This window comes from Podarcis bocagei, assembly GCF_964188305.1.
Source record: "Podarcis bocagei genome assembly, chromosome: 1".
Lineage (NCBI taxonomy): Eukaryota > Metazoa > Chordata > Lepidosauria > Squamata > Lacertidae > Podarcis > Podarcis bocagei.
The window spans coordinates 34,441,163-34,459,129 of record NC_138125.1 but is presented as its reverse complement, the minus strand read 5'-3'; the positions used below and the strand labels follow the sequence as shown (position 1 = coordinate 34,459,129).

Sequence of the window (17,967 nt, the reverse complement as noted above, 5' to 3'; positions counted from 1 at the left end):
TTTCTATAAAAAAAGCATTCTGAAACAGAAAATTCCTCAGGTGTTTCTTTTCCCCCTTAATGTCTCCCATGCCATGTATGCTCTTTCTCCCCTTGGTTTCATTTCCCATTTTCTCACTTTTCTATACCAAAAATTAATTTTTTGCTGCCACATTAAAAATACCCAATGGAAAGAAACAAAGCTTTCTTCTGGAATTCTGCAGCCTAACCGTTATTTTACCAAATGATTGAAAAGCAACCTAATCGTGATTGTACTCCTGGCCTGGTCCTGTTTTACTGAGGTCAGTGGAAGTTGGCCCCTTATGAAATAAAAAATTTCCCAGTGCAGTGTAAAAGGAAACCATGAGAAAATAGATAATGTTTTTCATGGCTAAACTAGACATTGTTAAAAGAGTTTAAATAGGAAAAGAAATGTTTTTGATGCAGTCTAGTCCAGTTCTTCTATACTTGTACCTAGGGCATTGCAGCTAATGATTTGAACTGTTTATCCACAAATTTATCTCAAATTTTCAGTCAGTACTCTCTAGTGGAAGAAGGTAGCTATCACTCACAGTCCATAACGATCTGCCTTATGTGTGCAAAGTAGATATGCAGTGAGCATTTAGAAAGCTGTTGGAGACAATCTGAACATTTCCCAAAGATACAGCTAATTCATCTCAGCAAATGAATATAATCGGAAGTCAAGGCTGGCAAGAAAAGGAATGCAGAAAAGGAATGAATGGACCCTTAGATTTAGAGCCATAAAGAAATCTAATCCTGGAGAGGCAGACAGCTTTGCTGTTAATTCTCTGTATTGACCACCTCTTTCCATATTTATTTATTTATTTATTTATTTGCAGGGCCTTGCTGAAAACCAGCGGCTGTTTCATTGCGTACCCAATAAAACACTGTGGTTATTCTGGGGCAGTTGGCGTACATTTTCACACCCTGCCTTCTGTACGTGTTTTGCACCTGGACACTTGATTCATTTTTTTTTCTCCCTCACCTGCAAATAAAGTGCATGTTTATAGAGCCATGGAGTTGTCTGTGGACATTCCTTGTCCTCTCTCTCTCTCTCTCTACGTTTCAAAATAGCAACTTGTTCTTGGATCACTGGGGGTGGGGGGATATGAGCACAGAAGCTTCAGTTATTGAAAAGTTACCATATACCTGATCTGTTTGTTACCACTGGAGTGCAGAGGTTAGTGAAAAGAACGCAAATCAATTTACTTCCAGAACGGGCTCTGTGTGTGTGTGTGTGTGTGTGTGTGTGTGTGTGTGTGTGTGTTTAAACCTTGGGCATGTTCACTATTTAACCAAATCTCCCCTTAACTTTAAATATTCTTTTCTCTCTCACACACATTTCATCGCTTTGTATAATTCAGGGCTAGACAAAATGTAACTTTTGAGTGGCCTGTGATCCATGAAAAACCTTTGCACATCCTTCCAGCATTATTTTCACGAGTGTTATATTAATCACATGCAATTAGAATATGGAAATTAGCAGTGACGCTTGAGCCCATAATATTTTTTATAATATATGCCTCAATGGAAAATCATCCTAAATACTACCATAACAATAAAAAGAAAATGTCAGCATTTACTTGGCTTCTGAGCAGGACAAGTATAGGATTGCACAGTAAATGAGGGTAAAATGACATTCAGTTTTCCCACCAATTGATGTGGGTTCTGAATGCAGTTTGTAAATCACTGGAGCAAACATAAGAAAAACTCTAGATAACCATAATGCAGGGAGCCATCGTATCCACAGTTTAAAAGAAGTTTGCTGAAAGACTGAGGCTGAGCAAACATTATTTTATATGCACTTGTCTCTATGTAGCAGAAAGGGAATCTGGAGACAATAAACTGGCCTAACTTCTTACAAAATAGTGTGCTCTGTTTTTGCAAGCCATTTTCATTATAGAGAACATTCTGCTAATCACGAAGAAGAATTCTACAGAAACTGATGGCATGCTTCTTTCTGAAATGCTCATTTCCTGAAAATGTTGTCAATGTGGTAGCTTTCTTGCATTCAGATACCCACAGTTTAGTTGCCATGTATAATCAGGAAGTGACATATATTATCAATTGGAAAAAAGCTTGAAGTTACGGTCATTCAAAATTTCTCTTTTCCTTTTTATAAAAGTGAGAACTATAAATTCCAAGTGAGAACTATAAATTCATTGCCAAGAGGAGACCATATGAATGATATTAATCTCCCCCACACAAAAATACTAGATTCAGTTACATCTAAAAACAGAGGTTTCTAGTGTAGATATTAACAACACCAGTTCTAAAGTACAGTTATAATAGTGCTGATTCTAAAGTACAGTATCCCTGTTCCACCTGAATCATCACACACACTTCAAATTACAGTCTTTTCAAATAGCTTTTATAAACCTAACAGGCAGATAATTTTCCTCTTCAAACTACAAGTTGTGTAAAGTTGTTGGCTTCCTATCATCAATTACCTTACTTCCAGGTAAACATCCTTTAGGATGACACTGACTATTGTTCAGCCATTTTACATTCTTTTATTTAATTTTTTCAATGTGGTGCTTTCTCTCACTCTATCACCAGAATTCACATTTACCTGGTTTGCTGCCTTTCTTGTTTAAGGGAGATAAATAAAGGCTACAACCGCCTCTCACGTGAACAAAACACTCTAATTTTTCTTGGAATGAGGACTGGAAGTGAAATAATGTGTTGTGTTATGCACTGAACACAAGTATAAATGTGCGCATGCATGCAGTCTTTTGCCCACAAGCCTAAGAAGGGAGACAGAGAGAATCACATTTCTTAGAAAGTGTGAAATACATTGTGTTTCAGTCCGGAAATCCTTACATCAGCCAGTAAGCTGTGCATCAGCTTTGGTGTGTGAAACTGTCCCCTTCCAAAACACTAATCATCTACTGGGGCAAGAAAGAAATTGGTCAGCCCAGTGCAATGCTACCAACAGATGATCAGTGCAATTAGATATGTCAGCGGTTCACTTACGATGCAGGTATCCTACGTGGTGGATGTGAGAGGACCAGAAAGAATAACAGGTCCAGGTGAGAAAAGGTCCGGCTGCCATCCATGGATTCCCTTGCAGTCGTGGTACAAGGGAATCAGTTTAAAGTGGGTGTCTATAATATTCCATGTGTTTCAACAATATAAATTCTTGTGCTCAGGAACTAACAACAAAAATGGGCTAACTTTTTTGACAGTCTTGCATGCTTTCCATATGGAGTGTAAATAATATATCAATCTTCTAATTGCTACCCCAAAAAATGCCTTTTTGAAAGAAAAGCAAACAGAAATTCACCTGTCATGATAAAATGTGCAAGCGCATACTGTGCTTCATTTAGAAAGTTGCTTTAATTAGAATTGAGTATTTATAGTCACAATATCCAACTCGTCTTAATTTTGCTGCTATTCATATTCCTGTTTTAAAAATTTGAAATATTAACATTATGCAGTTTTGTATAAACAATAAATATGTTAAGCTATATTCTATCTACTATTCCCAAAGTATAGGCAACACGATGCATTATAGAGAACAACTCTATTTGTAAGTGGTAATAAGTGTGAGCCTCCAAACATTTAAACAGGTAAGATTTTTGTGAACAAAAACTATGAAGTATTTATTTTGCAGGCATTCGTGATCGTTTGAACCCCAAACACACTGTATAGTTTTCTTTCTTTCACAATATATCAAATTATAAATTTGTGGGAAAATATACAGGCAAGTAAGCGTGTTGAACTCAGTGAGACTTCTGATTAAGCATGCTAAGAATAAACTACATTTCAAACAAAGGAGTTCTTTTTGATAAATTAACCATTCCAGTAATGTGCTAAGTACAGTAAAAAGCAGGTGTTGAAACAATGTTTAAAGATTAAAAGATAGCACATTTGTTTTGTTTGCAATGCTAATTTCATACATTACTATCCTTAGGATAAAAGAATTTTAATTATTTACCTTTACATGAGCTAACTTCAAAGTACAAACATTCTATATTTCTTACCTTAAGTATACTTCATTTCCATTATTAACTTCCATTATCTATTATTTTGCTATTGGTCTACAATAACCTGCCCTGGTAAAAAGGTGTTTTTGAAAAGAGCAGAAAAGTGTATAGTTTTGTTTGAAAGGTCTACTGTCTGAATCACCCAGATGTTTCAATCAAGATAAATATTTCCTCATAGTAATATGAAAGCTAAAGATAATTTCCATACACATATTACATAATATTTATTCAACTGGACAGCACACTTTCAGCAGGTTTTTGTTTAAGTTACCTTTTTCTTTTCCATTACCTTTTTCTAAGAAAAAAAGGTAAAAGAGTTGTACTGTCACCTAGTGGATAAAGGTAGTAGAAGTAATCTACCTAGTATTTTATTTCTGCAACTTACTACTCTTTGAGAAAGTCCAAAATATACTGCATGTCAAATTAATGTCTGTATAGAAGCAGTTAAACTGCAAGAGGAAATTTATGATGGCCAAACCACAGTGACTGCACTGCTGTTACATTAGCTGACAAGTTCAACTTGAATATACATTTCAGTTATTCATCCTTTATTGCAAAACATTAAAGAATGTATATTTCCTCTAGGGAATAACATGAAGTAAATATGTAGTATTAATAGTAGCTATTTTGTCCTAACCGCAATCTCCTTTATACCTGTCTGGGCAATGGCTTTCCTTTGCAAAGCTCCACTAGTTTACTCTGGGAAGAAATGACTGAATTGGAACTGATTCCCTGTCCCTTTCACTTCTGCCTTAAATGTATACTTAGTTATGATAGTGTGCAGAGTAATCTGTGACTGGGGATATATGAGGAAACTCAAACCTCTTTTAGGTTGCAATCCAAATCCCTAATCCATCACACTGGTAGTTGTGGGAGGTTTTGACAAGGTAAAGGTCTGCCTCAGCCCAGCCCAGAAAGCTCCACCAATCTCTGCCCATGAAGTAGCACTATAAGGAAAGATTAGCGGGACGCAGGTGGCGCTGTGGTCTAAAAACCACTGAGTCTCTTGGACTTGCCGATAGGAAGGTTGGCAGTTCGAATCCCCACGACGGGGTGAGCTCTGTCCCAGCTCCTCCTAACCTAGCAATTTGAAAGCACGCCAGTGCAAGTAGATAAATAGGTATTGCTGTGGCTGGAAGGTAAACGGCGTTTCCATGTGCTCTGGTTTCCATCACGTTGTTCCGTTGCACCAGAAGCGGTTTATTCATGCTGACCACATGACCCGGAAAGCTGTCTGTGGACAAACGCTGGCTCCCTCGGCCTGAAAGCGAGATAAGCGCCACCCCATAGTCGCCTTTGACTGGACTTAACCATCCAGGGGTCCTTTACCTTTTACCTAGTACTATAAGGCTTCTCACCAACAGCAGCCCAGGGAAATCCCAAAAATGGGGTGTTCTGGGGACAAAAGGGACTGAGCTGGACCGGGTTTGGTTGGGTCCCAAGTTGGCCCCACTGCAGTCACTTGATGACTTTGCCCAATACTTACACCAACTGTAGAAAGCTTTGGCTTGTTCCCTGCCTTTCACCCTGGTATGAGGAACAGGGCTGCAGGTGTGGCGGTGTCTCTGCCCTTTGCCCAGCCAAAGTTTGGGCTGCTCTGCCAGTACCTTGGTTTCACCCTGGGTTTCACCCTGCCTGGGTTCCAGGCAGCCCATGACTTGATTACTTCTTGAAGGGGGCATGCGGAAAAATCCCTATGTAAATAGTTCTCACTTGTTAGATCTTTTTGATGGAGAGGGTCATATGAGAGAGGCATTGTCAGTGTGTGAGCATTCATGCTGAATGCATATCAATCAACTTTTTCCTACTTGAAATTGGGAAAACTTACTTGAAGTCACTCGCAGGTGAGTCACGTCATCCAAAAACACACATTTTTGAGTGCAGTACAAGATCACAGCCCCCCCCCCCCCAAGCAGGGTGAGAGAGTGTGAGATTTTGGCACCAGTGTTCTGGGCTCGCCAGAGACTCATGCCAGAGTGCTGGGCCTTTAGGTGTCCTGGTGCTTGTGAGTAGGCCATGCCTGAGTACTAGACCTTTGGCACTCTGGATCATGTGCCCCTGCTCATGAGTACCCGAGTGAGAGTGTTTTAGTCCAGCGCTCTGGCGTGAGGACTTGTGCCAGAGCACCAGCCAAAACAATGGGACATTTGGGAATCAAACAGAAGCTGGGATCAGCTTCTGTGTTTCTGGGATGCCCTGCTTAAAATGGGGCAGTTGACGGGTATGGCTGAATGTCCCAATTGACAATTAAGGCTGTATGCACAGAGTGGGAGGGTAGATAAGGCAAAACCTTCCATATCCCACTGTGTGCCATGTTAAATGGCCTATTCAGAGCTCAGTAATGGCTGAAATGCCTGAAGAATAGCTCAAGGGTACAATGCTACTGTGCTGTCCTGTTGTCTCCCTTGCCATTCCTGGTTTCCACCCAAATCTATAGTATGCAACACTAACAAATAATTAAATGAATCTGTTACCTACAGTTTTGGGAGAGATAACTAAGCAGCTAAAAAGTTCCATCTCTCCCTGCTGCCCCACTAGTATGGGAGATGAGCTTCACATGTCCACGAACAAGAAAAATTTCCCTAGGATTTAAATTAGTATCAATAAACTAGAACAGAATAAACTATACTAGTTCCAGACTGACATATACTTTATGTCTCCGTTCCCTTGAAGTGAAGACAGAGGGAGGGGGAGAGAGACAGAAAGAGTCTTCCTTCCAAAATATATATCTATTCATTATTAATTATCCTATCCATACAATTTGTCCACTATACACAAGAGAATTTAACAGAGTTAGGTTACTTTGTAATATCTCAAATAGCTTGGTTGACTGGAAATAGCATATGTGCAATGAAAACTAATTTGTACTTGATAGTGGTGGTTAGCATTCCAGACTGCCAAGGTTAATGAGACCTAGAATGATCTTGGGGGATTAATGGTAGTAACACAATTGGAAGCTACAGCACCTGAGACAGCTGTGACTTAATGCACTGGACTTTATTTGAAGGGGGGAATGGAATTATGTGTAATTTTCATTCCTTCATAAGGATGTAGCTGATTTCTCAAGATGAAGACTACGGGAATCAGAGAAAGTCTGTAGTCATTCTCAACTGTGCTGAAAAGAAAATGAAGCACACACAGTAGTACTAAAGTTAAAATAAATAAATGGTGTCTGTTTTGAAGTGGCACTGAACCCATTCTACATGTGTGCAAACTGTTATGTTGCTCAACTGTATACTCCACACAAGTAATAGAAAACAGCAGAGTTGGAAGGGGGGGGGGACCAGGATCCCCAAAGAATAATTGGTGGGGAAAAAGAAGGATAACTGAAACTATGTGGGAAAAATGCAGTGGACTAATATGTTTATAAAGCTGATTGCAAAAAACCTATTGTAACAAAAAACACAAAGTAAGTTGGATTCCATTCATATAAGCAATCATAGCAAAATCATAGCAAAATCTTATAGCAAAATTCAAGCTTAAACTGAAGAAAGTAGGAAAAACCACTGGGCCGGTAAGATACAATCTAAACCAAATCCCTTATGAATACACAGTGGAAGTGAGGAACAGGTTTAAGGATTTAGATTTGGTGGACAGAGTGCCTGAAGAACTATGGGTGGAGGCTCGCAACATTATACAGGAGGCAGCAACTAAAACCATCCCAATGAAAAAGAAATGCAAGAAAGCAAAGTGGCTGTCCAACGAGGCCTTACAAATAGCGGGGGAGAGAAGGCAAGCAAAATGCGAGGGAGATAGTGAAAGATACAGGAAATTGAATGCAGATTTCCAAAGAATAGCAAGGAGAGACAAGAAGGCCTTCTTAAACGAGCAATGCAAAGAAATAGAGGAAAACAACAGAATGGGAAGAACCAGAGATCTGTTCAAGAAAATCGGAAATATGAAAGGAACATTTCGTACAAAGATTACCATAAGAAAGGACAAAAGTGGTAAGGACCTAACAGAAGCAGAAGACATCAAGAAGAGGTGGCAAGAATACACAGAGGAATTATACCAGAAAGATATGGATGTCTCGTACACCCCAGGTAGTGTGGTTGCTGACCTTGAGCCAGACATCCTGGAGAGTGAAGTCAAATGGGCCTTAGAAAGCACTGCAAATAACAAGGCCAGTGGAAGTGATGGTATTCCAGCTGAACTGTTTAAAATTTTAAAAGATGATGCTGTTAAGGTGCTACACTCAATATGCCAGCAAGTTTGGAAAACTCAGCAGTGGCCAGAGGATTGGAGATCAGTCTACATCCCAATCCCAAAGAAAGGCAGTGCCAAATAATGCTCCAACTACCGCACAATTGCACTCATTTCACATGCTAGCAAGGTTATGCTTAAAATTCTACAAGGAAGGCTCAAGCAGTATGTGGACCGAGAACTCCCAGAAGTGCAAGCTGGATTTAGAAGAGGCAGAGGAACCAGAGACCAAATTGCAAACATGCGCTGGATTATGGAGAAAGCTAGAGAGTTCCAGAAAGACATCTACTTCTGCTTCATTGACAATGCAAAAGCCTTTGAATGTGTCGACCACAGCAAACTATGGCAAGTTCTTAAAGAAATGGGAGTGCCTGATCACCTCATCTGTCTCCTGAGAAATCTCTATGTGGGACAAGAAGCTACAGTTAGAACTGGATATGGAAGAACTGATTGGTTCAAAATTGGGAAAGGAGTACGGCAAGGCTGTATATTGTCTCCCTGCTTATTTAACTTATATGCAGAATTCATCATGCGAAAGGCTGGGCTGGATGAATCCCAAAACGGAATTAAGATTGCCGGAAGAAATATCAACAACCTCAGATATGCAGATGACACAACCTTGATGGCAGAAAGTGAGGAGGAATTAAAGAACCTTTTAATGAGGGTGAAAGAGGAGAGCGCAAAATATGGTCTGAAGCTCAACATCAAAAAAACGAAGATCATGGCCACTGGGCCCATCAACTCCTGGCAAATAGAAGGGGAAGAAATGGAGGCAGTGAGAGATTTTACTTTCTTGGGCTCCATGATCACTGCAGATGGTGACAGCAGTCACGAAATTAAAAGGCGCCTGCTCCTTGGGAGAAAGGCGTTGGCAAACCTAGACAACATCTTAAAAAGCAGAGACATCACCTTGCCAACAAATGTCCGTATAGTAAAAGCCATGGTATTCCCAGTAGTGATGTATGGAAGTGAGAGCTGGACCATAAAGAAGGCTGATCGCCGAAGAATTGATGCTTTTGAATTATGGTGCTGGAGGAGACTCTTGAGAGTCCCATGGACTGCAAGAAGATCAAACCTCTCCATTCTGAAGGAAATCAGCCCTGAGTGCTCACTGGAAGGACAGATTCTGAAGCTGAGGCTCCAATACTTTGGCCACCTCATGAGAAGAGAAGACTCCCTGGAAAAGACCCTGATGTTGGGAAAGATGGAGGGCACAAGGAGAAGGGGACGACAGAGGATGAGATGGTTGGATGGTGTTCTTGAAGCTACCAGCATGAGTTTGATCAAACTGCGGGAGGCAGTGGAGGACAGAAGTGCCTGGCGTGCTGTGGTCCATGGGGTCACGAAGAGTCGGACACGACTAAACGACTAACAAAAGCAATCATAGAGACACTGAATGTATTTCAGATAGAGCAATGAAACTGTAATCCCATGAACTGATTTACCCTGGTTTTTCTGCTATCAACATATGTAATTTTGTATTAAGATACCAGGGAGTCTGGATATATGCATGGAAATGGGCATGCTTGTGTTTCTTCACTCTGCAATTCTCTGATTCTCTGATTCTCATTGATACAACGATCTTTTGTAATCAACTTTATAAGCATATTAGCACATTGCATTATTATTATTTTTTGCCCACACAGTTGAAGGCATGATCACAGGCGTAGCAAGACAGGGCAGGGAGGGTCAGCTGCCCCCCCCCATGATGTAAAGCAATAGAAATCTTAATTAACTGACCAATCACGGCAGTTCTGCACCCCAACAAAGTCCTGCCTCCCTTAACAAAAATCCTGGTTACACCCATGGGCATGATCATGGTAAACTAGCAGTAGCCTCTGCCCCAGAGACCAAATGTGACCTCCGGGTCATTCTCAGGACCAGGGCTCCTGAGGTTGGGTTTGGGCCCTGCTGGGGGAAATTAATCCAAGCCCTCCAGCAAGGGCAGACCAGCTAAAAATCTTTACCAGGGATGTAAAATAAATGTGTGATCTCATTTTTATGCTAATAATAAAAAAGAGACAAGGCACATATTTTTGTAAACTAAGATATCTTTAATAAAAATATAACTGAAATAATAATAATAATAATAATAATAATAATAATAATAATAATAATAATGGCAATATTCATACCTGTTGAGAATATATTTACGCAAAGGGGGCCCTGGGCTCCCTTCTAGATTTCTGGGCCCTGGTAATCTGAAAATGACTCTTTCCTGCCTGAATGGATAATTCAGAGGTGTGTGTGAGTGTGTGGAAATTAGTGTACTGTACAAGGTAAATATTTGCATTGGTTTCTCCACACACCTTAGCATGCGGCCTCCAGAAAGTTGCCCCCAAAGTTTCCTCACCCCTGCAGAAAACCACTAAATGCAATTGGGACCATTTAACAAAATTTATGCATCACTTGACTGTAATAAAGCTTCCAAGCAGTTTACAAGAAATATTAAAATTTTCAATAAAAACAAGTAATTAAAAAGATAATGAAAATCAACAGTAGATTAAAAAGAGTGTCTGGATAGGCTTGCCTAAAACAAAAACAGTTTAAGCAGGCACCAAAGAGTACAGCGAAGGCAACTACCTGATGCCAATCAGCAGGGAGTTCCAAGGCTGCCATGCAAAAACACCAGTTTATTACAAGGGCGGAACAAATATTATGTGCCACTTGTAACAGTGCCATTTCCACAGACTGAAGCAATTGAGTGGGGTCACAGAAGGTATTTAGTGATTGACTGCTCTTCTACCATGCCCTTCCTCCTTAAAACCTAATATAATTGTCACAAATTTAAAATTGCCCAGGGAAGAGTAACACAATGTGGCTGACAATAAACTCTTTCTGTGAAAATGAGCCCCCCAACTACCACACATCTGGTGAAATAAATATGTTCTAAGTTGATGCAATGTGGGAGACAACCAAATATCAATCAAGAGGGAGTTCCATAGTTGGGGGGCTGCCACTGAGAAGTCCCTGCCTTGTACCAGCGCCTCACGGACTTTGCGCCACAAGCAGGGCCTGCCTTCCAGATCTTAAGAAGGTATTGTGGGAGGTACTCCTTCAAGGTATCAACACTTTGACTGAACCCAGTGTCTAATCCACTGTGTGCTAAAGTTTTCAATTATGCCCTGAGCCTCCTACATGAATCATGAGGTTGTTGCAATTAAAAAAAAAAAGAAACTTATGTAAAAAATAGCCAAGGTGGTCACCATCTCTACAGCCTTATTTACATATTTAGTGAAAAAAATGATAGTCAAAAGACTGTCTTCCTATTCCTAAAATATTCTGTAACAATGAAAAGAATGGATCTAGTCATAGTCGTCTGCCCATTCTATCCCACAGACAGCTCTTCTACACGCACAGCCATAATTCAAAATACTGTAACAGGTTAGTGATGGAGGGCTAGACTTTTCTCTTCTTACTACATACCTAATGTGCAGTCAGGGTATCACAGTCTGGGCATAAGAGCTGAAGTCGGACTATGATAGATGTTTTTAATGCACTGTTGACACAGGCTGACTTGCCCAGTCAAGCTTTTAATACTTCATATATGTCTCTTCATGTTTCATTATATAACAGCTTATTTTACTCATCTCACCTCTGATGGGGCTGCCATTAAGGAAACTTGTTTCCGTAGCGACAGAAACCAGAAGGGCTCTCCTGAGTCAAAGGTCAAATGAAGTCCTTTCTTTCTTTATTTCTCTCTCTCTCTCTCTTTCTTTCTCTTAATGCATTCAGCTGCACATTGCTGAAAGTTAGATTGTACTTCTCTCCCAGGGCTTTGGTTTTGGGTTCCCCCTCCCTGTCCCGCAAAACAACCCGTAAATGATAATGAAATGCTTAAAGGAATACGAAAGGGTATCCAATTTCATCTACCTGGACAGTCTGGGAGCGTAGTGTGTAACAATAAACGAGTGTTCTTAAGTCGCAGCATTTCACTGGAAATGAGGCAGAACCTGTGTATTTTAACAGCTTTTTACAACTTGTAACCACTAGCAAATTTATTTTACTTTCTTGGGGAAGTCCAGTGAAATGCCCCTAAATTAAACTAAAGGGTCTTTCAGCCTTGAAGACAAAACCCATTTCTGCTGAGCACCTGAATATGTACAGGTGAATCCAGAAGACTGGAATGAAAGATAGTTTGTCTTCTGGCCAGTCTGACTCACTTCCAGCACTGTGATCATTTATTATCCAGAAAAGAAAGCCTGGCTTTCTGCTCTGCAAACACAGTGGTGGTCTTCGTTTCATGATGAATAGATTTACCATGTCTGCTCTAAAATGCATGATGACATAGAGTTTTCCAAAACACCTCCCCCAACATACCTGATGATGTTTTTAATGTATGTGCCATAAAAGAGTCAAGCACCTAGGTGTATATCATCCCCCCCCCTTCAATTTGCTACATAAACTTAAGGTGACTTGTAGAAGATATATTACCTTGTACACTGATGGATCCATTCGCATTTAAGCACAGATGACTGAACTTTGTTTTAATTTAAGCATGCAATACAAGGGTCCAAATCAAAGTATTTTGATCATGATAATAAAGATAAATTATAATGATATGCATATTTATCATCAGCTCTTCCGGACAAATAATTGTTTCGTTCATTTTGAAGGAGGACCTGTTGATTGCACCTCGTTGGTTTGCTAAGTGTCACTTAGCCTGTGTGTGAATAATGTCTGTTGATTCACTCCGGTAAATTTGGCAAGATCTGGTCTAGGACGACCAGGACGGTCTGGTAAGGAGCAAGCAGACAGACAGAATTAGGAAGAAATTTAAGACAAATGATAGGATAGAAGAGGCAAAAGAAGTGGGGCAAGCAGCAACCATGGGCCAAACTAAGAAGGTTCATGGATGAAGAGTTTGGATTTGGATTTGATATCCCGCTTTATCACTACCCTAAGGAGTCTCAAAGCGGTTAGCATTCTCCTTTCCCTTCCTCCCCCACAACAAACACCCTGTGAGGTGAGTGGGGCTGAGAGACTTCAGAGAAGTGTGACTAGCCCAAGGTCACCCAGCAGCTGCATGTGGAGGAGCGGGGAATCGAACCCGGTTCACCAGATTACAAGTCCACTGCTCTTAACCACTACACCACACCGGCTTGTACAAGGCACAATCAAGCCTGGAACCAATGAAGCTAAAGACCTCACAAAATATAATTTTGAACAGTACGTTTACTGTGTGGGGCTATTTTGAACATTTACTTCTAAGGAGGATAATAGAAAGCAATCTCCTTGTTTGCATTGCTTTCAGGTTTGTCCAATGGCAAAAAAGAAACACATTGAACATCCTTGGCACAACACAAAGATCTGATGCGGCCATTGCTACTGCTGATCTGCCTAGTCTTTCCTTCTCCCTCTGAACCCTTCATGCCCAATTTACAACCAGCTGTGCATTTGGTGCTGAGTGATGACATCAGTCCAGCTGTGCACTCCAGCTGACATCCCTCTCCCTATTGCTTGCCACTCCATCTGGCATTCGGCATTTTTTGACACTATGTCAATAAAGCCTTCCCAGGAGACATGTGACATTAATGATGACAGTAAGTGCTCGTTCATTATTTTTCAGAAATTAATCACAATATCATAGCATATTATATTAGATATGTGTTACTGCAATACATGAGTTATATTAGTTTTTGTTTAAAAGTCAACTTTATTCTGCATTATTCTGCCTTTTAAGGAATATTATTTCCTTTGGAAATACAGTAATCCGTATCAACCTGCTGGTGGTCGGGGGGATAAAGAAAACGATTCCAGAAAAAATAAAAAATGCTGTACAAAATCCCGATTTGGTCATACATTTTGGTACTTGTCAATAAACGAAAGCACCGTATGTAAACAAAACATTCCTTTCAACATTAGGTCAGCCTTTAAGAAAAAGATCTATTAGTCATTACAAATGAATGTTCTGTGCACCTGTAAAATCTGAGGTGCATTCTTTCAAGTTTTTATTTCAACAGTATGTCTGTCAGAATAACCCCCTACTTAAAAAACAACAACCCAAGTATTAATACTAGACAAACTTTCCCAAATGTCACAGAACTGAATTAAGCTCATACCGAGCATGAGAACTATGAGAATTACTATGTGAATTTATGCACTTCTCTCTGCTAGTTCAGACACATGTAAATCTTTTCCAGCCCTGCTCAACGGCTAGCAGAGATTCATAGTACGTGCACTGTAAGACTATGTGAACATAGAAACCAAACTAAAACGTTACTCACATAGGTGAACCAAAAACCCTGCAGTGCAATTAAGAGAGAGAGAGAGAGAGAGAGAGAGAGAGAGAGAGAGAGAGAGAGAGAGAGAGAGAGAGCAAAAAGCACCAGAAGCTCAGTCCTTCAATTGAGTTCAAGGCTCTTCATGCCAGGACCTGAGGACCGAGGACCCTTGATTTTATTGTTCCAACACTGCTAATAGACTCTGCTCCCTGCACCACAGCAGCAGCAGTTTGAGTCTGGATTTGATATCCCGCTTTATCACTACCCTAAGGAGTCTCAAAGCGGCTAACATTCTCCTTTCCGTTTCTCCCCCACAACAAACACTCTGTGAGGTGAGTGAGGCTGAGAGACTTCAGAGAAGTGTGACTGGCCCAAGGTCACCCAGCAGCTGCATGCAGAGGAGCAGGGAAGCGAACTCGGTTCACCAGATTATGAAACTACCGCTCTTAACCACTACACCAGTAAATGGGAATACCTCTGTGCTGATGACTTTGGAAAGGGGAACGCTTTATATGGCAAATGAAGCACAGAGCAAATGCTTGGGTTACAGGCCAGTGTTAACTCCCAGCACCTTCCATCACACTGAAGTATCTATGTGCAAACTGAGAGCTTATTAAGGAGGTTTCCTCTGATACAGATCCTGTCCTGGCTTCTCCCAGTTAGCAGTCTCACTGATGGTAGATGGATAGATAATTTATTATGGTCGGAGACCAGCTTATAAAACACACTTGGGGGTACAATCCCCAAGAAGGGGAAAAACATTTAAAACAATGTACAACAATAAATTTAAAATTTATAAATGTGATAAGCATATAGATACTTAAAACTTTAAGATAAGCTACCGCAGAGAGATGACCCAGAGTCACCCATGGAACCGAGTTTGGGGATTTTCTTAACGAACTAGTTTGGGTTGGGGGATGGTCTGATGTATTCTGGTCTTCCTGGGCACTCCCATGTAGAACTCATTCCAGTAATCTACCTTCGATGTTACCAGAGCCTAGAAAATGGATATCAGATCCCCAACAGTTTGGATGTTGCAGTCAGTAACTATTGGCTTGGTTTTTAGGCACTGGATCTAGACGACCACACGGAATACGCCTAATTTCCCCATACCATTACAGCCTCCTATGTATAATAATAAGCATATTCTCATTATTCTTCCCTTTGGTTTTTTTTTTAAGGAAATAAGGTCAAAGGTAGGCCATTGTGTTTCATCTTGTTACTCCTGGGTATACTTACTAGATGCAAACAAAGACATGATCCCTATTAATAGTTACCCCATGAGTTAAGCAGAGGCAGAAGAAGGAAACCGTTTTTCATGTAATCAATACAACTCATGAATATTAAAAACAGAAAACAACAGTTTTGTGGCTTGACTGGCTTTGTTGGAGTTTGGAATTGTTTCAGCTGGATTAGATACTTGCTTTCCCTCTACAGCTGTGTGAATCCTGCAGGGCTCTCTTCACAAAACGGACCCCTGCAGTTTGATTCACAGAATTTGGAAGAGAACCAACCTTTCTATGGCTGCTAAGAGATTCAGGCTCATGACCGCATTTTGATTTCCTAGTAACTCTCTCTGTGTGTATATATGTGTGTAATATTTATTCATAGAATGTCCTAGCACATGCCTGCTAGACAAATCCAGTGGTTCCCTTGACATAGTTATGAGAATTGTTAAGCTTAATTGCCCTTGAGCAATTTCAAAAGATGACGGCACATAGAACTGGTGTGTGTGTTTGTGTGGATTGGTTGGCTTCTGAGGTGCTAATAATGAAATTCGATTGTTACACACTTCCAATTATCACCAGAAAATCTTTATTATAGCTTATTTGTGAGGCAGAGACTTCTATGTTTACCATGCTCTCATTGACTTTGACTGTTAATTTTTAATTTTTTTATTTGTACATCACTCAGTTTTATTTGTACAGTTGTGTTTATCTATTTACCGGTATTTAGGAAATTTTATTGTATGTCATTGTTTTTATGTAAACCACTTATCCAATACTTTAATAATCAAGAAATAGTCTAGTAGCTGATATTAATTGACCATTAAATATATAGGTTCAGAAGTCGAATGAAAATTTATTAGGGTGGGATCATAAAAAGAGGAAGTAGAACATCAAAAGAAGACAAATGGTGACACAGATTTGCAAAAATAAAAATGCAGATAAGAATTTGGATGCAAATTTATAAAAATAACAATACTATTAATTCAAATAGAAACACATCTCACTATAATAGAAAGGTCTGTGGCCTGTTGACCCATATGCCTGCTGTCTAGATGTCAACTGTCAATGGGCAACAATTCTCCCTTCTCAAGGTTCTTTAACTTTAAATCTGCAATGGATAACCTTTCAAATACAGGACTCATGGCCACCTTAGAAGTACTCATAAGCAAAATAAACCTGAACAAATTATTTTTTGAGTTGGGAACTCAGGTTTATTTGACAGATGCCCATGAAAATTATAGTTGCCAGTTCTGATTTTGGAAGATTTCATTTGCACATCAGGTTATTCTATATGTTCTTAGAAATTTCAAAGTCAGCTTAGCTACTAACCACAATAATAATAATAATGAAGGTCAAGTCTTTCATTGACTTCTACCCATGGGTGTTTGAAGTCAAGCCTAGATATCCTTTGGCAAGAAGTAGGAAACACTGCAGATACGGAATTTTACTGAACAAAGAGAAGCAGGCAAACCATATGTTTTGGAAATGAGATTTGGCTAGCTTTCCTACACTGAGGTGGATCTGTCTGGCTTTAAGAAGTTCTACTTTGGTTTTTGTTTTCGTTTGAGTGGCAAGAAAAAAAAACAAAATCTGAAGGAATTATCTTTACAAATTTTTACTTCTAAATGAGACAATAGCTTTATAAAAAGGCAGACATCTCTGCACTGTAGTCAAATCTGCTCCAGAGAGTTGGTGGGACCCCTAAAGTCAATTTGTGGGGTGCACTTGGAGAACTGAAGGAGTGCAAGGTCACCCAGTGAAGTTCACAACTGTGCGGGGACTTGAATCCGGAATGTCTCCCTGGTCTAAATCCAACACTCTAGTCACTAGAGAGAACCTGAGAGCTAGCCTGGAAATCTTGCAAATGGAGCTGATGCAGAGTCTCACAGCAGCTAAGCTGTCCTCAACATTTTCCACAACAGGAACCTCCTTTTTTTTAGTGTAACTTCTCAGCTGTCCCCATCTGACCCTTCCTGTTAGCAGTGCCAGCACCTGCTTAAAAAAAATGAACAAAACTGGTTATGACAGCATCTCAGTCATCAGTCCCAAATCCATGATGCTCACAGCCAATGAGAAGAATGGAATACCAAATCAAACACTTATCTACTCCTCTAAAAGCAGGGCATTAGGAATGGAGTTTTACTTGTTGCTAAGATAAATGATTTACAGAGAGTCACACATGTCCTGTTTGGCTTCTAACATTGCTACAAAAAAAGCTCAAGTTCTTAAAGTAAAATTTGGAATCCCCAGTAGCTTTTTTAGATGCTACATATTCATCAGATCCTGGTCTTGGCAGCAAAACAAGGGTTTTCTCCCTCCTTCC

The 17,967-nt window shown here is 40.0% G+C and overlaps 1 protein-coding gene across 5 annotated transcripts in view; it reads right to left on the bottom strand.

Moving 5' to 3' along the window:
- Positions 1-17,967, bottom strand: part of SLC25A21 (solute carrier family 25 member 21) — a 299,116-nt gene that overhangs the window by 169,374 nt on the left and 111,775 nt on the right. Inside the window, exon 2 of one of the 5 annotated variants that reach the window (XM_081210001.1) lies at positions 11,787-12,927. The exons of the other annotated variants lie outside the window; for them this stretch is intronic. The gene's annotated coding sequence lies outside the window, so the exon portion shown is untranslated. The remainder of the gene's footprint in view (positions 1-11,786; positions 12,928-17,967) is intronic. 5 annotated transcript variants of the gene reach the window in all.